At 34.6% G+C, this 15,940-nt stretch overlaps 1 protein-coding gene across 1 annotated transcript in view; it reads right to left on the reverse strand.

Annotated features, from left to right (window-relative positions):
* The window catches only part of LOC129136978 (uncharacterized), a 249,194-nt gene that overhangs the window by 208,856 nt on the left and 24,398 nt on the right, over positions 1–15,940 (reverse strand). Inside the window, exon 3 of the transcript XR_010150917.1 lies at positions 14,210–14,289. The gene's annotated coding sequence lies outside the window, so the exon portion shown is untranslated. The remainder of the gene's footprint in view (positions 1–14,209; positions 14,290–15,940) is intronic.

The raw sequence follows: 15,940 nt of genomic DNA on the forward strand, positions 1-15,940 counted from the left end.
CCTCAACTGAGGGCTGACCAGGAAGTCCTGGGTGGCTCATGTCTGGTCTATTCCTAGTTTGGTGAACATTTTTTTAAAAATGTGTGTTGTAGTTTGTCAAATGCTTTTTCTATATACATCAAAATGCCCATTTAATATATTTTTCTCAACCTCTTAATGTAGTGAATTACATTAATTTCTGTATTTTGAAACAACCTGCTTTCCAACTTGATTATTTGTGTCATTCTTTATGTATTGCTGGATTTTGTTAATTTTTGTTAAGAAATGTTGTCTCTATATATCCATAAATGATACTGCTTTTACTTCCATTATATTTGTAATATCCTTTTCAGGTTTTGACATAATGATTATGGTGGCATAAAACAATTTCTAGATCTAATTTTTAATATATATCTTTCCCCTTAAACCAAGTAGACTTCAGTTTGAGATACTTGGGGTGCCAGCGGCATGGTCTGAACTTTCTTCTCTTTCTTACCAGAGCCCAACTCCAAGGTTAGGGTAAATAAGGGAGCCAGAGATATTATATAATTTGTTTTCTCTCAATAGTGGTCTTGATATATTTGGTGCATATGATTTCCTTGAATTTTTTAGTTTCAGACCAACAAGCTCCTTAAATGCTCTAACATTCTAAAATGCTGAAGACATTTTAGAGATGGGCAATTCTGTGTCCTCGGATCCATTTCTTACATCTGTGCTCCACGTCAGGCCACAGGAATTGTTCGTTTTTCTGTAACAAGGTTTCAGGAAACAAATGTTCTATTCTTAATCCATGTACAAGGCATACTCTACTATGCAGCCATTCCTCAGTGTTCATGGATTGATTCCAGGACCTTTCTGTCCCACGTACCAAAATTCACAAATGCTCAAGTCCCTTACACAAAATGCTGTAATATTTGCATACAGCCTACACACATCCTCCTATATACTTTAAAACATCTCTAGGTTATTTATAACACATACTACAGTACAAGCGATATGTAAATAGTTGTTATACTGTATTGCTTAGGAAATAATGACAAGAAATATAGTATGTGTATGATCAGTATGGACACAACGATTCATTTTTTAATGAATACTTTTTATCTATAGCTGGTCAAATCCATGAACGTGAAACTCACAGATACTGAGGACCAATAGTACATTATTTTTTAATCTCTCTGCTTCAGGTTACAACTTGTGTCTATGTTCACTTATGTTTTCTAAATCTCCTCACACTTTGCACTCTGTTTAATTGGCAGAATTATGTGGAATAAGAGCAGTAATTCTCAATTGAAAGCAACTTTGCCTTCTATGGGAGATTTGGCAATGCCTAGAGGCATATTTGGTATATGACTAGGGGAAGAATGGCTCTACTGGTATCTAGTGGGTAATGCCAGGGATGCTGCTAAACATTACAAACTCTAAGAGTTTTTCTCCTAATCTGTACAATGCACAGCCCTCCACAACACTTTCCAGTCAAAATGTCAACAGTGCAAGGGTTAAGAAACTTTGACACAGAGCTTCAAGAGTTCACTAAAACTCCAAATGTAGAGCAAGATTATATTCTTCTCTTGGTACACCAACTTTAGACCTTTATGAGAGCTATTTTGAAACCCTCGATTTGCTCCATAGAAGAGGGACGACTTTCACTCTACCCTATAGAGTAGAGGGAGAGAACAAACTCTTTTCTCTTAGTACCACATTCTTTTTATGTTTTAATTTAATTTAATTTAATTTAATTAATTAATTTATTTATTTTTGAGACGGAGTCTCACTCTGTCGCCCAGGCTGGAGTGCAGTGGCGCAATCTCAGCTCACTGCAAGCTCCGCCTCCCGTGTTCACGCCATTCTCCTGCCTCAGCCTCCAGAGTAGCTGGGACTACAGGCACCCGCCACCACGCCCGGCTAATTTTTTTGTATTTTTAGTACAGACGGGGTTTCACCGTGTTAGCCAGGATGGTCACGATCTCCTGACCTCGTGATCTGCCTGTCTCGGCTTCCAAAAGTGTTGGGATTACAGGCGTGAGCCACCACACCCGGCCTTAGTACCACATTCCTTTTTTTTTTTTTTGAGACAGAGTCTCGCTCTGTCGCCCAGGCTGGAGTGCAGTGGCGCGATCTCAGCTCACTGCAAGCTCTGCCTCCTGGGTTCACGCCATTCTCCTGCCTCAGCCTCCCTAGTAGCTGGGACTACAGGCGTCCACCACCATGCCCGGCTAATTTTTTGTATTTTTAGTAGAGACGGGGTTTCACCGTGTTAGCCAGGATGGTTTCGATCTCCTGACCTCGTGATCCGCCCGCCTCAGCCTCCCAAAGTGCTGGGATTACAGGCGTGAGCCACCGCGCCCGGCAGTACCACATTCTTAACAAGACTCCCAAACTCCAACTATTTCCACTCTTTATATTTCATGTGGGTGTTGGATTACTTTGGGGAAACAATAAAAACGGCACTGTAAACATGCTTATGCATTTGTTTTTTTTGTCTGCCATTGAAAGACGTTGTTAAGTTAGTGTGCTCTGCCTTTGGATGAGCTGAGGAGTCCCCAAAGTGTACATTATTTTTATTTTTTCAGCTTTAGATCCTAGTGGCAAGTTATGGAGAAGAGAAAAATTCCTAATTAGTGTATGTTACAATAATAAGTTGCAGTTTACTAAATATTTTCATGTTATTTTTTCATGAAATCGTCACAGAAATATTGTATATTAGTGTCATCACGAATATTATTTTGTTACTTAAACTGAGGAATCATCGATGCCATTGTTATTAATAATGTTCTCTTCGAAGACTAGAAGTGATTTTTTTTTTCAGTGTTAAGTGCTTCTATATAAGAGGGCATGTATGATTTATTTGGAGAATTTAGGCTCCTAGGAGTCTTGCTGTAAAGCAGTAGTATACGATATTTTCTATTTCAGTTGCTTCCCCAAGAGTCTTATAAATTCCATTATCTGATCATTCAGCCATATGGTCAAATCAATTTCCTCCCAGAGATGTGGAATTTGAGGGAAAAATAAAAAAGAACAAATATGCCCTCTTCATTCAGTGATCACCTTGAAAGTGGGTGGGAAGAATATCTCACATTCATTACTAAGCAGTTGCCATGGACAGTAAAATCTTTTCTTATGTGAACGACTGACACAAAATAGTATTTGAAAAGTTTCATTTCAAAGTGTTGCCAGAACTGAGGATAAGAATAGAAATAACTAATGCTAAATCTCAATATTGCATTAAAAGTTAGAAATGTAAATGATTAACAGTAAGGTAAAATTTTATACTGATTTTATGTTCATAATATAACAAATGGAAGAAGAGGTTTGGATCTTTAGGTATGATATGGATTTTGATATGGCTAGAATATAGTCTCTTTAGAAAGCAAAAAAAATCTTTTTTTTAAAGTGGCATACAGCACAAGAATTTTAAGAACAGTGATATTATTATTTTATGTTTTGATAAACTTTACTATTTAGAAGAGTTTCAGATTTACACAAGGACTCTTAAGGTAATACACAGAGTTTCCTCATTCATTTTCCCCTATTGTTAATATCTTATGTTAGTGTGGTAATTTGTTACAACTAATGAGTCAGTATTCATACATTATTAATATTAACTGAAGTTATTTATCTAATTTTGACATAATACTTTTTTCTGATCCAGAATACCACTCAGAATATACTACAATTTAGATGACACATCTCCTTACACTTCTCTTGGCTGTGGCAGTTTCTAAGTGTTGTCTTTTTTTTTTTATGATTTGACAGTTTCGAAGTATACTGGGCAGGTATTTTGTAGAATGTCCCTCAATTGGGACTGGTCTGGTGTTTTCCCCAGGATTACTCTGGGGTTATGCATTTGGGGGAAGAAAACCACAGGGGTTAGGTGTCATTTTAATTATACCATATCCAGATTATATGCTATCAACATGACAACACTGTTGATAATGTTGACCTTCTATATGTGGCTGTGGTAGTTCTTGTCAGAGCTCTCTATTTTTACACTTGCCATTTTACAAATGACTTCTTTCCATTAGTGTGTGTGTGTGTGTGTGTGTGTGTGTGTGTGTGTGTGTGTGTGTGTTTTAATACTGTCTTCTTTTCTGGTAATATAAAATGCTCCATATTCATGTTCATATTCATCTTAAATATGCCACAGCCTAGAATCCCCGTATGTCTAAGGAGCCTTAATTTATTTTGTTGAAGAATGACATTAGAAACCAAGATCTGAATGCTAGGAGTCTCTGTTACTACTGAAATATATTTCTTCTAGGCCATTGCAACTGACAGAATGAGAAAATATCTGTGTGTGTATTGACAGCTATGTATATACATATCCTTAAATATTTCTGTGTTATCTATATCTATAGTAAGCTAAGCATACTGATGTTTCCACATTTAATTCATTACCTCATGGATTATTCTGGTCTTCTATTTTTTTGTAATCTACCACTTCAGCATGAAAAATCTGTCTATTTCCTCTGCCATTCATTTATTAATTATTCAATACCAGTATATGTGTATTGTGGTTTCAGAATTGTTAAACTGTGCTTCACAGAAATAATTTTATCCACTCAATTACAGTGCTTGTGTACAATTCCTTTTGCCTTTAGTCATAGATTCCATTAATTTTTAAACATACATAACTTAATAAGCATATTTTTCTCCACCCACTTCAGTTAGGTATTTTCACATATTTCTAATTCAGTTGGATTATTTTATCCCATTCTTTATTCCATGCTAGGATTCTGCAATGTTCAAGATCATATTTTAAAATTTGCATGCAATATTTAATCTTTGTCCTGTAAAGTTGTACAAGATTTGACAAATTCATAGACTTAAGTATCTATAAATTCATAGACTTAAGTATCTTATAAATTCCATTATCTGATCATTCAGCCATATGGTCAAATCAATTTCCTCCCAGAGACGTGGAATTAAGATATTATACAAAATAAATCCACCATCCTAAAAATATTCTATCTTCTCCACCTATTCGAACCCTTTCTATAAAAGAGAACACTGGCAATGATTCATCTGCTGTCTCTGTATTTTCCATTTCTAGAATATCAAATAACTAGAATAATAAAGTAGTTTGCTTTTTCAGATTTACTTCTTTCTGTTAGCAGTATGCATCTATGACCCATTTTTAGTATGATTTGATAACACTCATTTTTACTGCAGAATAATATTCTGTTGTAGAGATATACCAAAGTTGATCTATTTATCTATTGAAATAAATATTAATTACTTCCAGTCTTTAGTGATTATGAATACAGCTATTATTAGCAGAGTAAACATATGTGCAGACATAAGTTTTTTAATCACTTGGGCAGATACCTAGAAGTGTGATTGCTGAATAGTTTAATGAATCTATGTTTAGTACTTTAGTGCCTAGTTTAGGTGGATTTTACATGAACAGTTCAACAATTTATTAATAGTGAATATGCCTATCTTCATCTATGTGCCAGAAATGCAAACATCCTCTACCTGCACATAGTTTCCTTAGCACATGATACATTCAATAATTTACCATTAGGATCAAAATTGATCATCTTAATACTTATGCCTTCTTTATAGAAAAGACCCGTTGTTTGATATAAAGGAAGATTATTTGTTTCTTGTTCCTCACTGGCCTTTCCTAATTTTAGAAACCAATCCACCATTAATTGTTTGTCTTTGCTTTGTAGTATGGTTTGGCTGTGTTCCCACCCAAATCTCATCTTGAATTGTAGTTCCCGTAATCCTCACATGTCGTGGAAGGGACCAGGTGAAGATAAGTGAATCATGGGGGCAGTTTCCTCTGTGCTGTTCTCATGGTAGTGAGTTAGTTCTCATGAGATCTGATGATTTGGGGGGCTTCCCCCTTCCCTGGGCACTCATTCTTCTTGCTGCTGCCATGTGACGAAGGATGTGTTTGCTTTCCCTTCCACCATGATTGCAAGTTTCCTGAGGCTTCCCTAGCCATGCTGAACTGTGAGTCAATTAAACCTCTTTCCTTTATTAAAAAAAGATGTAACCAGTGTCGGGTACATCTTTATTAGCAGTGTGAGAATGGACTAATATAATTTGTTTAGTATTTTTGTACTCCTCTCTGTCTTTCGAACCTACTGGCTCAGTACCCACTTTCCCTTGTCAAATTTCATGCAAAAGACTTCTTCTAAACTATATTAGTTGAAAAAAAAAAGTTCTCTTTCTCTCTTATTTTATCTTTCTCTTCCTCTCTCTTTCACACACACTTGAAGCAATGGGGCAGTGTAAATTGGCCTTGTTTCTCTCTTACCTTGTGTTAGCATATCTCGGTAGAGAAACTGAGTTTACACCCCAATACAGAGGTAAGGCAGCAATAATGTGTGAGTCAGAAGTCTGTTTTTACCCAAAAACTGTTTGTGGGGCTAAGGAAAGACTTGACTTATGTCCCATCCATGTGTAATGATGCTGTATGTTTCAGTGCTCCCCTTTTGCTGGGGTGGTGATGAGAGGTAAACATCCACTCACAACTAGACCTGTATGCTACACCCAAGTAAGGTGACTGCTTGCTAAAATGAAAGGTCAAATAGCATTGGTGCCCCGAGGAGAGGGAAAGGGTTAAGTGTTGAAAATAAATATAGGACAAAAAAATTTCCCGAATTTGGCAAAATGCTTAAACCTATAGTTTTGAGAACCCGAGCAAATCACAAACAGGATAAACCAAAATAAATCTGTCAAGTCATATCACATCAAAGAGTACTATAGGAGTACTGTAACATAATATTAAACTGTCCAGAAAACAGAAGTCAATTATTATATCAAAAAACAGGAAAATTACACAACTTGAATAAAAAAATGACAGAAAATAACAATGAGATGACTCAGATATAGAAATTATTCAAAAATGATATTAACTCCATCCATGTTTCTTAAAAGGACATGATCTCATTCTTTTTTATGGCTGCATAGTATTCTACGGCGAATATGTGCCACATTTTCTTTATCCAGTCAGTCTATCATTGATGGATATTTTGGTTGATTCCATGTCTTTGCTATTGTGAATAGTGCTACAGTGAACATATGTGTGCATATGTCTTTTAATAGAATAATTTATATTACTTTGGGTATACACCCAGTAAAGGAATTGCTGGGTCAAATGGTATTTCTGTTTTTAGGTTTTTGAGGAATCACCACACTGTCTTCCACAATGGCTAAACTAATTCACACTCCCACCAAAAGTGTATAAGTTTACCTTTTTCTTCACAACCTCATCAGCATTTGTTTTTTTTTTTTTTTTGGAGTTTTTAATAATAGCCATTCTGACTGATGTGAGATGAATATTTCATTGTGGTTTTGATTTGGATTTTTCTAATGGCCAGTGATGTTGAGCCATTATCCTTAGCAAACTAACACAGGAATCGAAAACCAAATACCACACGTTCTCACTTGTAAGTGGGAGCTAAATGATGAGAGCACATGGGCACATAGAGTGGTACACACACTGGGATCTTTTGGAGGGCGGAGGGTAGGAGGAGTGAGAGGATCAAGAAAACCAACAAATAGGTACTAACCTTAATACTTGCATGATAAAATAATCTATAATATAAACCCCCATGACACAAGTTTACATATGTAACAAACTTGTCCTTGTACCCCAGAAATTAAAATAAAAGAAAAAAAATTCTAAGGTACCACTGATAAAGAATGATTACAAATATTAATGAAGCAAAAAAAGTAGAAAAGTCAGCAAAAGAAAAAATACGTAGAGAAAGCCTAATTATAGAACTAAAAATACAATTACCAAAATGAAAACGGCACTAAGTAGCTCAATGATTGGAGATGACAGAAGAAAGAATCGGTGACTTTGAAGACAATTGAATAAAAATTACCCAATCTGACAACACAGAGAAAATAGACAGTTACAAAATGAACAGAATCTTCATGTACCAATAGGACAAAAAGCAACATCTAGCTTGCAAAGCATTGGTGCCCCAGAGGAGAAGGAAAGGAGTGAGTGCCGAAAATAAACATAGGACAGAACATTTCCTAAATTTGGCAAAAGGCTTAAACCTATAGTTTTAAGAAGCTGAGAAAATCACAAGCAGGATAAACCAAAATAAGTCTCTGTCAAGAGACATCATAACAAACCTCTGAAAATTAGAGACAAATATGTGTGTGTATTTGTGTGTGTGTATAGTCTTAATATGCATATTAAGACTAGAGAGAAGACATGCATTATCTAAAACAGAATGTCAATTTGAATAACAGAAGATTTCTCATATGTAACCATGGATGCTAGAAGCAGCATATTTTTCAGGTGCTGAAAGAAAAGAACCTCAATTTTAAATCTATATCCAGTGAATATATCCTTTAGGAATAAAGATGGAAGAAAGATAGTCTCTGACAAGAAACAATAAGTGAATTTATTGCTAGCAGACTAAATCTTAAAGAATGGCTAAAGTAAATTTTTTTAAAACATAAATAAAAATGACAGGAGAGTAGAGTCTGGAAATTCAGAAAGAAAGGAAAAACAACATAATGGGTAAAGTTAAATAATGTACTTGCATTCTCTTATCAGGTATAAATTCATATCATATCATTGAAGAAAATATTATAACATCTGATATGGTGCTCAACATATTTAGAGGAAGGCAAGAAAAGATAAACAGGAATGAGCGAGGGAACAACAGAAAAAAAACAAATGAAATGTCAGATTAAGTCTTAACATTTGAATAATTACCTTAATATAGTCTAAATATACCAATTAAAAAACAGATATTTACAAATTGGATGCAAAAACATGAGTCGCGTATTTGCTATGAACAAGAAGTTCACTTCAAAATAACATACAAGTAGTTTAAAAGTAAAAATGACTGAAAAAGAAAACCAAACTCTAATTAACACAAAATCAGGGGTGGCTAGATTTTTGATGGAATTAATTTTAGAGAACAGAAAATTACTAGAGATAAAGAGGGATATTATATATATTGATAAAAGAAGGGATACGAATCCTGAAAGTGTATGTACCAACACTCAGAATGTTATACATGAAAACTATTTGATAATGCTGGAAAGATAAAAAATAGACAAACACAGAATTAGAGTTAACACTTAATTTCAGAAACTGATAGAGCTATTAAAAAGAAAATTAACATGAAAACAGATCTGAATAGCACAATCAACCAACAGCTTATAATTGGCATATATAGAACACCACACATTTTTTTTTCAAGTGTCCAAGGAGAATTCACCAAGATAGATAATATTCCGGGCCATGAAATATACTTCAACAAATTTAAAAAATCTAAAATCATACTGTGTTTTCTCTGATTTTATCATTGTCAAACTAAAAACTTAAATAACAGAGAGATGATGGGGGAAATCTCTAAATACATAGAAATTAACACATTTCTCAATAATCTATGGGTTCAAGAGAAAGTCTTAGAAAATAGAATAATTTGGAACTGAATCAAAATCAAAACCACATGTAAAAATATTTGGTTTTCTGGAAAAGTCATACGAAGAGTAAAGTTTACAGCCCTAAAAGCTTACATTGAAAATAAAGAGAAGTTTTAAGTAAATAATCTAAGTTTCAACACCAAGACATTTAAAAAATAAGAGCAAAATAAACCAAAAGTGTCTATATTCAGAGACATTGGCCAGCAGTTTTCCTCTTTTGTTGTGCCCTTTCCTGATTTAAGTATCAGGGTGATACTGGATTTGCAGACTATATAAGGGAGAGATTCGTATTCGAATTTTTGAAACAGTTTCATTAATACTGATACCAGCATTTCTATGTATGTCTGGAAAATTTCAGCTATGAATCTGTCTGCTTCTTTGCTTTTGTGTTGGAAGATTTTTTATTACTAATTTGATTTAATTACTTATTATTCATCTGATCAGGATTTCTATTTCTTCCTGGTTCAATCTTCAGAGGTTATATATTTCCAGGAATTTATCCAGGTCCCCTAGGTTTTCTAGTTTGTGTGCACATATGTATTCACAGCAGTCTCTCATGATCTTTTGTATTTCTGTGGTATCAGTGGTAACATTATCTTTGTCATTTCTGATTAGCTTATTAAAATCTTTTTCTTTTGGTTAATCTTGCTAGCAGTCTGTCAATTTTGTTTATCCTTTCAAAGAATCAACTTTTAATCTCATTGACCCTTTGTGTCGTTTTTTCCCTGGTCTCAAACTCATTTAGTTCTGTTCTGATCTTTTTTTTCTGCTAGATTGGGGTTTGGTTTGTTTTTATTTCTCTCATACCTTGAAGTGTGACATTAATTTCTTCATTTGAAAAATTATCTGTCCTTTCGATGTAGGCATTTATGCTATAAACTTTCCTTGCAGTAAAATTCTTAACATAATCCTAGCATACCAAATCTAACAGCACATCAGAAAGATAATTCCGATGATAAACTGGGCTTTATTTCAGGGATGCAAGGTTGTTCTAACATATGTAAATCAATAAATATGATTTATTCTATAAACAGAACTAAGTGCAAAACCAAAAGATAATCACAATAGATGCAAAAAGGTTTTTTTTTAAATAAACTCCAATATCCATTTACGGTAAAAACCCTCAACAAACTAGTCATTAAAGGAACATATTACAAAATAATAAGAGCCATATGTAACAACCCCATAGGCAACATCATACTGAATGGTAAAAAGTTAAAAACATTTCCCTTAAGAACTGGAATAAGATAAAGATGCTCACTCTCACCATGCCTACACAACATAGTACTACAAGCCATAGCCACAGCGATCAGGCAAGAGAGAGAAATAAAAGACACCCAAATTGTAAAAGAAGTCAAATGATCTCTGCTCACTGATTAGATGACTGTGTATCCAGAAAACCTTAAGAACTCCCGCAAAGGCTTCTAGACTTGATACATGACTTTAGTAAAGTCTCAGGATACAAAAATTAATGTACAAAAATAGTTAGCATTTCTATACACCAATAACATACAAGCTGAGAGCAAAATCAATAACTCAATCTCATTTGCAATAGACACACTCAGGCCGGGAAAGGTGGTTCATGCCTGTAATCCCAGCAATTTGGGAGGCTGAGTCGGGTGGATCATGAGTTCAAGAGATCGAGACCATCCTGGTCAACATGGTGAAACCCCATCTCTACTAAAAACACAAAAATTAGCTGGGCGAGGTGGCACGCTCCTGTAGTCCCAGCTACTTGGGAGGCTGAGGCAGGAGAATTGTTTGAACCCAGGAGGCAGAGGTTACAGTGAGCCGAGATTGCGCCACTGCACTCCAGCCTGGCAACAGGGTGAGACTGTCTCAAAACAAAACAAAGCAAAACACAAATAAAATAGCTAGGAATACATTTAACCAAGGAGGTGAATGATCTCTACAAAGAAAATTATAAAATACTGAAGAAAGACTGTAGAACATAAAAAAAATGAAAAAAAAAATCCCATGCTAATGGATTGGAAGAATCAATATCATTAAAATAACCATATTGCCCAAAGCATTCTATAGATTCAATGCAACTCCTCTGCTTTTAAATGTCTGGATTGTACAGGTAGTTTGGGGACTTCATTTATTTTGATTAGTTTAGCTTTATCCTGAAATGGTTATTGGTCCATGTCTATGATAAGGTAAAAGAAAATTAGAATCCTAAGAAACAAAATAGCAAACCACTGATTCCATTCCGATTATCTTTGTGGCTTGTGTTAGCATTGATTGTTTCTTGCCATGCTATTGTATGTTCCTGGGACTCCGCTGCAACCACAAAATAAATAGTGGACAGAATTAGGATAATCTGATTCTGGAAGCCAGATACTTTGATTGGTGGCTTGTCATACTACTATAAATAAGCAATTTGCCAAACTCTTTTAGTTACAGATTAGAAATATACAATGATCAAAAAGAGAATAGAAATAGGGCTGGTACCTGTGGATAAAATAAAACTAGCAGAGTGTGAATCATTTAACATTATTTCTGAAATTATTTATAATTATAGAATTCAGTATGCTAACAATGCAATGCCCATCAAATCACCCATGCCATTTTTCACAGAATCAGAAAAAAAAAAATACTAACATTCATATGGAACCAAAAAGAGCCTGAATAGCCAAAGTAATTCTAAGAAAAAAGAACACAGCCAGAGGCATCACATTGTCTGACTTCAGATTATAATAAAAAGCGATAGTAACTAATACAGCATGATATTGGTACAAAAATAGACAGATAGAACAATGGAACAGAACAGAGAACCCAGAAATAAAGCCATATACCTATAACCAACTGACATTTGACAAAGTTGACAAAAATAATGGAAAATAATACATTATTTAATAAATGATTTTGGGAAAATTGGCTAGCTATATGAAGAAGAATAAAGTTTGACTGCTATCTCTTACCACAGTAAAAATTAACTGAAGATGGGTTAAACACCTAAACATGAGGCCTGAAACTATAAAACTCCTGGAAGAAAACCTAAGAAAAATTATTTGGACATTGGCTTAGGCAAACAATGTATAATGAAAAACCCAAAAGCAAATGCAATGAAACCAAAACTAGACAAACGGTATTTAATTAAACTTAAAAGCTTCTATGCAGCACAAGAAATTATTAACAGGGTAAACAGACAACCTACAGATTGGGAGAAAATATTTGCCAATTATGCTTCTGACAAATGACTGATATACAGAATATATTAAAAAACTCAAACAACTCAAGAAAAAGCAACCCCATGAAAAACTGAGAAAAGCATATGAACAGACATTTCTCAAAGGAAGAAATACAAATGGCCAACAACATACTTTAAAATACTCAACATCACTAATCACTAGAGAAATGCAAATTAATTCACAGTGAGATATCACTTTACACCAGACTGAATGGCTATTATTTAAAAGTCAAAACACAACAGATGTTGGCATGGAGACAAAGAAAAAAATGCTTATACACTGTTGGTGTAAATATAAATTAGTTCAATCCCTATGCTGAACTCCTATTCAGCCCAGTAGAATCACTACTTACCCAAAGTAAAAGAAAGCATTATATAAAAAAGACATTTGTACTCATATGTTTGTCGCAGCACTATTCACAATAGCAAAGCCATGGAACCAACCTGTGTCCATCAGTGGTTGATTGGATAAAGAAAATGTGGTATACATATACACCATAGAATATTTTGTAGCCATATAAAAGAATGAAATCATGTCCTTTGCAGTAACATGGATGGAGCTGGAAGCTGTTACATAACTAAGTAAATTAACTCACGAGCAGAAAATCAAATCAAATGTCACATATTCTCACTTATGAATGAGAGCTAAACGATGGATGCACATGGACATAAAGATGGAAACAAAACACACTGGGGACTCCAAAAGTGGGGATAGAGGGAAGGGGTGAAGTTTGAAAGATTACATATTAGATACATTGTTCCATATTGGAGTGACAGCTACACTAGTAGTCCAGTCCTCACCATTAAACAATGTATGAATCTAACAAACATGCACATGTACCCCGGAAATCTAAAATAAAATTAAAATAAATAAATAAACCAGTAACAAACAACATGAAGAATATGTTAAATATAGGAGCAGAAGTATATAAAATTGAAAATAAAAATAATATAGAAAATCAACAAAACGAAATGTGACTCTTCAAAAAATTGCAGTAAACTTCATGAAATTCCGCAAGAATAAGAGCCATCTATGACAAACCTATAGACAACATCATACTGAATGGACAAAGTTGGAACAATTCCCCTCGAGAACTGGGATAAGATAAGGATGCTCAATCTCACCATTTTTATTCAATGTAGTACTGGAAGTCCTAGCCAGAGCAACCAGGTAAGAGAAATAAATAAAAGACAGGCAAATATGAAAAGAAGTCACTCTTTTTACTGATGATATGATTATATATCTAGAACATTCTAAAGACTCTGTCAAAAGGTTCCTAGAATTGATAAGTGACTTTAGTAAAGTTTCAGGATACAAAATCAATGCATGAAAATCAGTAGCATTCCTACACATCAACAATGTCCAGGCTGAGAGTGCAATAAAGAACAGAATCCTACTTATAATGCTACAAAGAAAATGCAATACCTAAGAATACAGCTAACCAAAAGGTGAAAAATCTCTATAAGGAGAACTAAAAAACACTGCTGAAAGAAATTAGAGGCCATACAAATAAATGGAAAAACATTTTGTGGTCACTGTATTAGTCCGTTCTCATGCTACTGATGAAGACATACCTGAGACTGGATAATTTATAAAGGGAAGAGCTTTCATTGACTCACAGTTCTGCAGGGCTGAGGAGGCTTCAGGAAACAGAATCATGGCAGAAGGGGAAGCAAACACATCCTTCTTCACATGGCAGCTGCAAGAAGTGCAGAGCAAAGTGAAAGAAAAGCCCCTTATAAAACCATCAGATCTCCTGAGAACTCACTTGCTATTACAAGAACAGGATAGAGGTAACTGCCCCGATGATTCAATTACCCTCTACTGGGTCCCTCTAATGACATGTGGGGATTATGGAAACTACAGTTCAGGATGAGATTTGGGTGGGGGCACAGCCAAACCATATCAGTCATGGATTAGAAGAATTAATATTGTTGCCAAAATAGCCATACTGCCCAAAGCAATTTATAGATTTAGTGCTATTCCTATCAATCTACCAATGTGATTCTTCACAGAATTAGAAAAAAAAAAACTATTCTAAAATTCATATGGAACCAAAAGAGAGCCCAAATAGCCAAAGCAATCCTACATAAAAAGAATAAAGCCAAAAAGGCATCACACTACCCAACTTCAGACTATACTATAAAGCCACAGTAACCAAAACAGTTTGGCACTGATACAAAAACAGACCCATAAACCAATGGAACAGAATAGAAAACTGAGAAATAAAGACACACAACTATAACTATTTGATCTTTGACAAAGCTGACAAAAACAAGCAATGGGGAAAAGACTTCCTATTCAATGAATAGTGCTAGGATAACCGGCCATATGTAGAAGATTGAAGCTAGGATCAATCAATTGAAGCTAGGATTAATTTTCGTATATGATAAAAGAATCCCTACCTTTCACTGTATACAAAAATTATCTCAAAATTGATTAAATATTTCAGTGTAAGAACTCAAACTATAAAAATCCTTGAAGACAACCTAGGAAATGCTATTCTTGACACTGGCCTTGGCAAAGAATTTTTGACTGTCTCCAAAATCAATTGCAGCAAAAAAAAAAAAAAAAAAAAAAAATTGACAAGCAGGACCTAAATAAACTAAAGAGATTCTGCGCAGTAAAAGAAACAATCAACAAAGCAGACAACTTACAGAATGGGAGAAGATATTTGCAAACTATGCATCAGACAAAGGCCTAATCTCTAGAATCTATAGGGAACTTAAACAAATCAACAAGAAAACAAATCCTATTGAAACATGAAAAAAAAGGACATGAACAGACACTTCTCAAAAGAAGACAAAGAGGTGACCAACAAACATGAAAAAAATTGCTCAGTATCACTAATCATCAGAGAAATGAAAATCAGAAGCATAATGATATAATACCTCATATTAGACAGAATGGCTATTACTAAAAAGTCAAAAAACGACAGGTGCTGGCAATGCTGCAGAGAAAAGGGAATGCTTATACATTGTTCGTGGGAATGTAAATTAGTTCAGCAACTGTGGAAAGCAGTCTGGTGTTTTGTCAAAGAACTTAAAATAGAGCTATCATTTGACCCAGCAATCCCATTACTGTGTATATACCCAAGAGAAAATAAATAATTCTACCAAAAAGACTCAAGCACTTTTCTGTTAATTACTGCACTCTTCACAATAGGAAAGACATTGCATCAACCTAAGTGCCTATCAATGCCAAATTGGATAAAAAAATGTGGCATATATACACCACGGAATAATATGCAGTCATAATAAAGAACAAAATTATGCCCTTTGCAGCAACATGGATCAAGTTAGAGGCCATAATCCTAAGCAAATTGATGGAAAAACAGAAACCCAAAAATC

Source organism: Pan troglodytes, chromosome 15, assembly GCF_028858775.2.
Source record: "Pan troglodytes isolate AG18354 chromosome 15, NHGRI_mPanTro3-v2.0_pri, whole genome shotgun sequence".
NCBI lineage: Eukaryota > Metazoa > Chordata > Mammalia > Primates > Hominidae > Pan > Pan troglodytes.